The following is a 9,741-nucleotide window of genomic DNA, read 5'->3' as shown; positions in this document are numbered from 1 at the left end:
AATCAGAAGAGTTGTAGGTATCTTAATTACAGGAAATCTTGTATATCCTGTGCATTTTGATCTTACATGGGATGGGAAGGTGTTTTCTGTTAACTAACCTTTAATCCTTCTTGAAGGGCTTTGAGAGTTTGTATCTCTGAGAAGATGTACAAGGGGGCAGTTTCTAATCGGTTGTTTTCTGACTTTGTGACTTTAGCACTGCATGCTGTACTTTGTAGATCTAAAGTCCTTGCCCCTCAAATAAGTTTTGCTCCTGAGGATGCATCAGACAAAGACAGGAAAAAGATGGTGGCACTGTGGGCCCAGAAGCTGAAAACCATCTGGAATGAAGAGTCCACTCACTGCATACCTCGTCAGTACTTTGGGAAATGAAGTTCAACACACTCAGCCCACCAAAGAGTGGACATATGGGACTGTAGTTAAATAAAACTTCTAGAAAAGCTGATCAAATATACTTAGTGTGTCAGTTATCAATTTTTTACCTCTTGGTCCTGAATGCCACCTTTAATATTTACTATATAATGGACAGAATTCTTTAAGCATTTCTCTTTTAAAGTGAGCATGAAATTAACTTCATTAGCGGGGGTGGGGAGGCTCTTGAGGGAAAGGACAGGCCAGAAGAAGAGGCTCTCTGGCAGTTTCCAGTGAGGGCCTTAGTCTTGAGTGTGGTGTCAGGATCCCGGTGGAGCCTGCCCAACCAAGTACCCTATTTACAGCCACCAACTTATAGCCTCAGTCTGACAGAACCTGAGCATTGTCCTCCCTGCAGAGAAATAACGCCCCACCCCAACCCAGCCTGCCTATGGCCCAGAGGAAGGATCTGCACAGCTGCCTTGGTGCCTGATAGCCAGATAATCTTTTTGCAGATGCTGCTCATCCATCTGTACTCCCTAGGGTAGCTATTGCTCATCCACCAATTCCAGACCAATTCTAGTTTGAACAAACCAGTAAATTTCTCTAACTTCTATGGGTTGGGCTACACCTGCTCCAATACATCTGAACCCTCCACCATTTGTCCTTCTGTGGATACTGTCACTCAGCCCAAGGGAACCTTCTAGCGATACCTTATATCTTACAGTCACTTAAAAAAAAATCATAGTTAATAATTGTTTTTATTAAACCTCTCTTGTTTAACATACTGTGTGTTCTCTACCTCCTTCTTATACCCAGTCTGCTACATTTAATGATGTGAATAAAGTCTTTATGATAAACAATTAACCTAAATGGTAAATAACTTTTATGAATTAAAACAAAGAACAAAATTAAAACAACGAAGTCAATATTTCTAAGTCTTTAAAGGCTATTCTGAAGCTACCTGGGTTCGTATATCTATGATACAGTCTGGGGAACATATTCTCCACTTCTGATTACTTTAAATTATCAATATGATCATAGAGCTAGATTTTCTTCTACTATTACTATACTTTATTTTTTTTTTAGAGGAAGTAGTGAGACAATTTATGAAGAAAGTGTTCATTACTTTTAATACTTCTAACACATCCTTGACTATTCTAAAAAGTTATCTTAAAAATCGTTGTTATATATTGTTTATAAATGAGAAAAATAATTCTAAGTATGGGTTGATCAAGCAAATTATGTTGTTTTACCTTGATGTAATGGTATATGCCTAATAGAAAAAATAAGTACACATGTAAAACATATAAAACCTGGTCATGAAAAGTCTTATGTTACTACATAAGAAATAGTACTAGATAATTGTCAAGAACTGTGCAAGTCTAGAATTTTACCCTATTTACGAACTATCAAGTTAGCCTGTTAACATCCTTCTTCATGGATGTTGGCAGAAGACATAAGACTTCTGGTCAGAGACCAGAGACTTTATTACTCACAGCAAAAGCAGTAGCTAGAGCTTATCATATTCTTCTATATTGGTTCACCATTTCCCTCAAGACCCATGAAAGCAATGCAAAAAGCCCATCGTGGATACCTTCACACACAGAAGGTTGCGCGAGCTTGCGGGATTCACAGCTTTTAGAGACAGCAGAAGCAAGCCTGCCCCCTGCTGGGGAGATATGTTAACTCATCCATTGAGGTTGCCCACTTCAAACAATCCTGAGAACTAATCCAGGTAGTGAGCACTCAAACATCCTTGGCATACTCAGCAAGAACTTTCAGGGAGCTCAGTGATTATAGTGAATTGCTTTCCCATCAACGAGGTAAAAACTAGACATAAGGCATGAAAAAATAAATACAATTTTTATTAGTGTGGTAACATTTCTTTAGCATTGTTCTTTTCTTTTGTCATCTTTGTATATATGTATGTATATATGTTCATATACAAAGACTGGGCAGAAAATATTGTCCAATATAAGTTTTCAGAAAACTAAGAAAGGGAATTCTTCCTTCTTCCTGCTGCTGCCATCTCTGCTTTTTTTCTTCATCAGAGATGCCACTCAGATTCTCTCTGTCCTTCCTACAGATCACAAGGCGTGTATATTCTCCTCTCAATGTTCCACGTGGCAACTGAAGCTCTGCACCTCTCCATGGGGACCCCCTGTGAGATCTCAGCTCTGAAGGCTCTCATGTCCGTTAGGCTCATTCATCTGTAAATAATTATAGTTTTGTTTCTTCTTTTCCAACACTCATTTGTCTGTTTGTATTTTTAGGGAAACTTCTTGTGTAATGAATTGGCACTCTTATCTTGTTACTAATCTTAAAATGAAAGCTTTTAAAGATTCATCATTAAGGTGATAAATAGTTACTGAATTTATCAAATATTTGTATGCATATATTGAGACAATCATGCTTTTAACTTTAATCTCTTGATATAGTAAATTTTAGTGATTGCTTTCCTGATTTTGAACTACCTCCACATTCCTGAGAAACTTACTTGGTTATTATGTATTATCATATTATCTTGATGACTTCTGTTTGCTAATAGTTGGTTTAAAATTTTTACATTTATATTGATGAATTAGATGCATCTTCAATTTTCTTTCTCCTTCTGTCTTTGTCATATTTTAGTATGAAACTTGATCTCAAAAAATGAGTTGAGGAGTATAGCCTCTTTCGCTATATTCTAGATTAACTTGATTAAGAATTAAATCATTTGTTCCTCAAATTTCTGGTAGGACTCTCCAGTAAAACCACCTGGACATGAAATTCTGTTCGGTTTTATGGTTCTTTAGTAAATAAAGTAAGCATAATCCAACCTGTCTCTCCCCTTGCATGCAGCTGTAAAGCTTGGAGAAATGCTTAGAGCAGCTTCTATAGGAGTCTAAAAACAGTAAATAGTAGCAGGCAGATTGGGAAAGAAGAATAGAATTCAAAGTACCACTGACCCCGCAATGAGTTTACCATTTTTTTTCTTCAGTACTCCCAGCCCGAACTCGATACAGCCTCAAATCCTGAAGCAGGTATAGGTTAGAGACAGAAACATCCCCAGAAGCTCTCTGGGTTGAATGGCAAGAATGGGAATTCCTAATGTTCAAGGTTAATGTGAAATTCTTTCTTTACTCTGGAAATCCAGCCTGCAAGCAATCCTGCAGTGGTAACAGATGAAGCTTGCAACCGCAAAAACCCTGAAGAAATAAAACTTTCCTTTTCAATCAGTGACACTGTGGTCCCAAGAGTTTAGGACAAAATCCTGTTGCTTTCTATTCTTTTCTGCCCTCCCATCTCTTGGTTCCAGAAACAGGTGCATTTGTAGAAGCATGTGGCAGAGTGGGGCAATTAAACACAGCTTTCTGTTGGCAGACTGGGGATAGAAGTCCCACTGAATCAGAAAGTACTGGGGAGGTAGTGGGAAGGGAGAAAGAAGAGTGCAGGAAAACCACATCATAAAGCTGTGTATGAACTCCTGGACTGAAGACTTATGGAGCTGGTCTCAATCAGCACACCAAAAAATTTGAGAACTGAACTAAAAGAGAAACTTCTGCTCAGGTCGCACAGACTGGCCACTGGGTGGTGTACACAAGGGACAGGTCTAAACAGCAGTGCAAAGGCTTTGAGAATAAACTGACATAGGAACCACAGCTGGCTGAAAGCATGTTAGAATTTGTGACCAATTGGGTTGATAACTTGCTAAAACAAAAATAACTCTTCATGGAATTTAAATAAGACACAGAGATTCATAACATAATATTTAAACTAGCCAGAAAACAATCCAAAATTACTTGTCATTTAAGAACAAGAAAAATCTCATTTCGCCTGTGGGGAAAAAAAATGGAGATGCCAAAATTAAGGTGACACAAATGTTTGAATAATCTGACAAAGATATTACAGTAGCTATTACAAAAATTTTCCAATGATCGATCACAAATACTCTAGAAACCAATGGAAAAGTAAAAAGTTTCAGTAAGTAAGTGGAAGATATAAAAAAGAAACAAATGAAATTTTAGGATTGAAAAATAAAATTACCAAATAATGACTAAAAACTTTCCAAATTTGGTGAAGAATATAAACCTACAAATTCAAACCCAAATAGCATAAACTGCAAGTTACACCCAGATGTATCATAATAAATCTATCTTAGCAAAACTACTAAAAATTAAAGACAAATGAAAATTCTTGAAAGCTACCAAAAGGGGGGGAAAAAACGTATTGCTATAAGGGAACAGCATTTCAAATGACTACAGATTTTTCATCAGAAACCAATTATCTCAGAAATAGATAGAACTAGAGATGGAAAATCAGTAACGAGATGAAAAAAATGAAAACTTGTATTTATCATCAGCCAACAGCACATAATTAACACCTATATAACTCTCCATCCAACTATAGCGCATTATTTTCAATAACACATGAAATATTCACTGAAATAGACCATATCCTGAGTCCTAACAAATTTAAAAGATTGAAATGTATTCTCTGACCATAATGGAATTAAACTAGAAATTGATAAAAGATAATAGAAAAATCACTACAGATTTGAAATTAAACAACACATTTATAAATAATCCATGGGTCAAAAAGGAAATCTTGAGAACAATTAGAAACTATTTTGAACTGAGAAAAAATGAAAATACAACATATGAAAATTTGTGAGATGCAGCTAAAGAAGTGCTTAGAGGGAATTTACAGCATTCAATGTTTAATGTTAGAAAATAAGAAATAAAATGTTCCTAAATCAATAATCTAATCTTCTACCTTAAGAAATAAGAAAAAGCACAAAATATACCCAACAGAAGCAGAAGGAAGGAAATAATAAAGGTAGAAGGGAAAATCAATGACATTAAAACAAAACAATAGAGAAAACCAAACTCAAAGTTGGTTCTTTGAAAATATTAGTGAAATTGTAAACATCAAGAAAGATGGACAAAGCAAAAAAGAATACAGAAATTATTCATGTAATTACTAAAGAATGGATATCAATACAGACTTAGACATTTTCAAACTAAGAAGACAATAAAATGATACTATAAATATCTCTACACACATAAACTTTAGATAAAATTAACCAATTCCTTGAAAACTACAAACTACCAAAATGTGCTCAAGCTGAAATAGATGACTTGAATAGTCCTATGACTACTGAAATAATTGAATTTATACTTAAAAGTCTTCTAAACAAGAACTCTCTAGGCCCATATGATTGCAGTGGTGAGTTTTAACAAGCATATAAATGAGAAAAACCATCAATCCTATACAATCCCTTCCAGAAAATCGAAGAGGGTATACTTCCCAACTCATTTTATGAGGCTAGCCACTATCATGATAGCAAAAACAAAGAAAGGAAAAAAGAAAGTTTTAGACCACTATATCACTATATCACTACATTTTTTAACATAAATGCAAAAATCCTTAACAAAAAAAATTTATCAGATTAGATCTATCAATGTATAAACAGCTTGACAAAGTGGGGTTTATCCCAAGCATGCAAGTCTGGTTCAATATTTTATTTGTTTGTTTGCTTGCTTGCTTGCTTTAAATATTATTTACATATTGAGGGGAATAATGTACAGAATAAAATGCACGATTAGCATGTGAGGGGGCCGGGGAATAAAACGTGAACTTTGGAAGAAATGTGCTTCTAGTGGGGTTTTTGGGCTTCATACCCTGATCTGGCTCTCCCACCCCGGTTCATTCTGTGGACGCGGGGAAAACAGTGGGAAAATCCAGTTCTTAGCGGGTGACACTGGCCCCAATATACCAGCAGGAAGGCGAACCGAGAAAGCCGGCGGGCGGCGCCCAAGGTCGCCGCGCAAACAGCGCGCGCTCAGAGCCGGACGTGCGCATGCAGCGCAGGCGTCGAAGGCCACCTTGCGTAGTAGCGCGCACAGGTGCTCAGCGCCACAGGCCCGCAGGTCTTAACTGACCGAGTAGTAGACCTAGTAGTGCTGCAGCGCGCCCTAATCTCTGGTGATGCGACCCAGCGCCGCGTGCATGAGCAGGCGCTTGCTTTGGGCATTTGCTAGGCCTCAGTCACCTGGTACTCGAGCTCCCAGCCCGCGTCCCCCCTGCTTGTTCGCCTGGCTCAGGTTCACGAAGTAAGACACCATGTCCTGCAGGCTCAGTGTGTTCCGGTACTATTCGAACAGCCAATGCCTGTATTGTTGGCCCCGTTGAGCACTCCAGGTAATGTGGTTTTCTACAGGGTACCCCAGGTGCAAGGAACATGACACTGATGGAGGCATCTGCATCATCATAGAACATCCGAAAGCTGTAGTGTGATAGTGCTCGAAGAACTGCCCTGCGTTGACTCGAAGGTGCTTTCGGACCACCTTCAAGCACTTGTTGAAGCCCTCCCAGAACTGCCCTTTGTTCCGAGTCTTCTCAAAGAATCCTGGGGACACGCGGCCAATAATGTACACCATTTCCCCAGCTTGGGACATAATGGTCAGCACATCTTCCTGCCACTGGAACTGCTCCCCAGGGTCAACCATGCTGGCTGTCTGCTCATTGCTACTGTAGTACAGATTGGTGTTGAAGATCAGATATGCCCAGCCGTGGCGACTTCTCAGAAGATAAGGCACCTTCTTTGAAGAGAGCGATGGATTCATAATGGAGCCAGGGTCTTCACAGTTCTGCCACCTGATTGTAGATATTGTTGCTCCCTGCTAGGAACTGATTTGGGGGGGTTAAAGTCATGATTTACCAAAGTAGTTTAGACTTTAGTGACCAGGGACGATACCTGTATATAACTGTAGATGCCTTGAGAAGGAACTGTGAATCTAGTGTTAAGCAGGGCAGAAGGCAGTGAAATGTCAGGCATTTCCATTAATAGGTTCTGTGTGTGTCCACGGGCTGACAAATTCTTAGATTCCTTGTATGGTTGTTGGAAAGTAAGAACAATGGCTGTGAACTGCCTGGCACAGGACCTGGTCCACAGCCATAGTCGTCAATAGATGAAGGTTGTTCTTCTACTGTAGTCCTAGGGTGCCAGGCACAGTGTGGAATTCAGGGAATGCTGTGGGGTACCGATGACAGGGTCTTACCTGGAAAGCTCTCAAATGAGCTTGGTCAGGCATTCCACAATTTTCAGCACAGCCGTCTCTACCAGCCTCTGGTCTGGCACATGAGGCATGTCATCGCCTGTCCAGAGGATGAAGTATGGCTCCAGCTAGATCTCCTTCATGGCGATTTAGTGACCTAAAGTGGAAGGAAGTAAAACAAGCTACTTTAGGTGAGATGGCAGGATGCATCACCCATAATCCAAATGTGATCACAGAGCCGATTTACCCGGAAGTAGTCCATGTGATTGCAGTTAACATATTTCTAATGTTACCAACTTCCTCCAATCTTATAGGAGCAGAATTTGACCCAGAGGTAGATGAACCAACATCGGAAGCAGCCTGGCTTCACCTACAGCTTATTCATGAATTTTTCTTAAGATTTTTAGAGTCTCCAGATTTCGAACCTAATATAGCAAAGAAATATATTGATCAAAAGTTTGTATTGCAGCTTTTAGAGCTCTTTGACAGTGAAGATCCTTGAGAAAGAGAGATTTTCTTAAAACTACCCTTCACAGAATCTGTGGAAAATTCTTAGGCTTAAGAGCTTGCATCGGAAAACAGATAAATAATATATTTTATAGGTTTATTTATGAAACAGAGCATCACAATGGCATAGCAGAGTTACTGGAAATATTAGGAAGCATAATTAATGGATTTGCCTTACCACTAAAATAAGAGCACAAGATCTTCTTACTGAAAGTTTTTGTTGCCTCTGCACAAAGTGAAGTCTTTCAGTGTCTACCACCCCCAGGTGGCATACTGTGTAGTCCAGTTTTTAGAAAAGGCAGCACCCTCACTGAACCAGTGGCAATGGCACTTCTCAAATACTGGCCAAAGACTCACAGTCCAAAAGAAGTAACGTTCTTAAATGAGCTAGAAGAAATCTTAGATGTGATTGAATCATCAGAATTTGTCAACATCATGGAGCTACTCTCCCAGCTGCTGGCCAAGTGTGTCTCCAGGCCCCACTTCCAGGTGGCAGAGCGAGCACTGAATTACTGGAATAATGAGTACATTATGAACTTAATCAGTGACAACGCAGCAAAGATCTTTCCCATCATGTTTCCATCCGTGTACCCACTGGAACAAGACAATACATGGCTTGATATACAGTGCACTGAAACTCTTCATGGAGATGAACCAAAAACTGTTTGACAACTGCACCCAACAATTTAAAGCAGAGAAACTAAAAATGAAAGAATGAGAAGAAGCATGGGTTAAAAATAGGAAATCTACCAAAGTAAACCCCTAGGTATTATAAAAGAGAGTAATATGAAAACGTCTAGGGTGTTACTTGAATGTTTTTATAAGAAAGACATGTGACTTCATCATGAGAGGGGAGCAAAATCACGTTCACTAACATTGTATATGAAAATATCTACAATAAAAATAACTTTCAACTTAAAAAAACCTCTCAGCAAACTTGGAATAAAAATAAATGTCCTCGACCTGTTAAAGAGCATCTAGAACCTACATTTAGCTTTTTATTTTCCCCTAAAAATGAGAAATAAAGCAAGGATGGCTACTCTCACCATTCCTCTTCAAAATTATACTGGAAGACCTAATCCAGAGTGGCATCATTCTTTCATCAAGTTCCTACAGGGTAAATTTTTCTAGAAAGGTCCAGGGGAAGAAGCAGCTCCCATGAATGAGCTGTTAATAATAAACATAACAGTAGTTAATAGTTGTATAGTTCTTACTATGTGCCTGAGAGACGGCAAGGAATCAACTAGGTGGTCTTCCTGGTTCACTCTGACAATCCCAGGACCCTGTGTCCCTGGGGAGATTGGGACAAGACAGCAATGGTGCTGAAGAGAGAGTCAGGGAACGACCACAGTCTCTGGGTTGGGCTCGGAGTCTCCAGCCTGATGGCCGGAGTCTAGTGGTAAAGCTAAACTAAGCAAAGAACAAGCCCTCAGAGTTGCCCATCTCCCTGGGACTCCACTTTCACTTTTACTTTCCTTTTCACAACTTCTTACTGGGTGTTGACCCCAAGAAGGAACACACCTGACAAGAAGGACACCTGCTTAATCTGCCCCAAATTCAGAGTCTAGCAGCTACTGTTTACAGAAGCCTTTCACAGACTGAGCTGCCAAGTGTCCAGCACTCCATTTCTGCCACCTGAGCCCAATCTTATAAAGGAGTTCCTGGACTCGTACTTCTACCAATAGGGTGAAATCTGCCCTGTCCAATTAGAACTGCACAGCTCTATCTTCTTTACTGATCAATCAGAACAGCTCCAAAATAACCCATCAGAACACATGATTCTGACCAATCAGGACAGCAGGACAGTGCTATTTGGACCAATTAGACTGTGCAAATTCGG

General features: G+C 39.4%; 2 pseudogenes; one reads left to right on the top strand and one right to left on the bottom strand.

The window, feature by feature from the left end:
• Positions 1–6,011: 6,011 nt before the first annotated feature.
• Positions 6,012–7,537, bottom strand: LOC107521711 (annotated as a pseudogene).
• A 53-nt stretch (positions 7,538–7,590) lies between these two features.
• On the top strand, positions 7,591–8,667 carry LOC107521712 (annotated as a pseudogene).
• Positions 8,668–9,741: the final 1,074 nt, after the last annotated feature.

This window comes from Rousettus aegyptiacus, unplaced genomic scaffold, assembly GCF_014176215.1.
Source record: "Rousettus aegyptiacus isolate mRouAeg1 unplaced genomic scaffold, mRouAeg1.p scaffold_m13_p_1, whole genome shotgun sequence".
NCBI lineage: Eukaryota > Metazoa > Chordata > Mammalia > Chiroptera > Pteropodidae > Rousettus > Rousettus aegyptiacus.
This window is presented reverse-complemented; position numbering and strand designations above follow the sequence as displayed.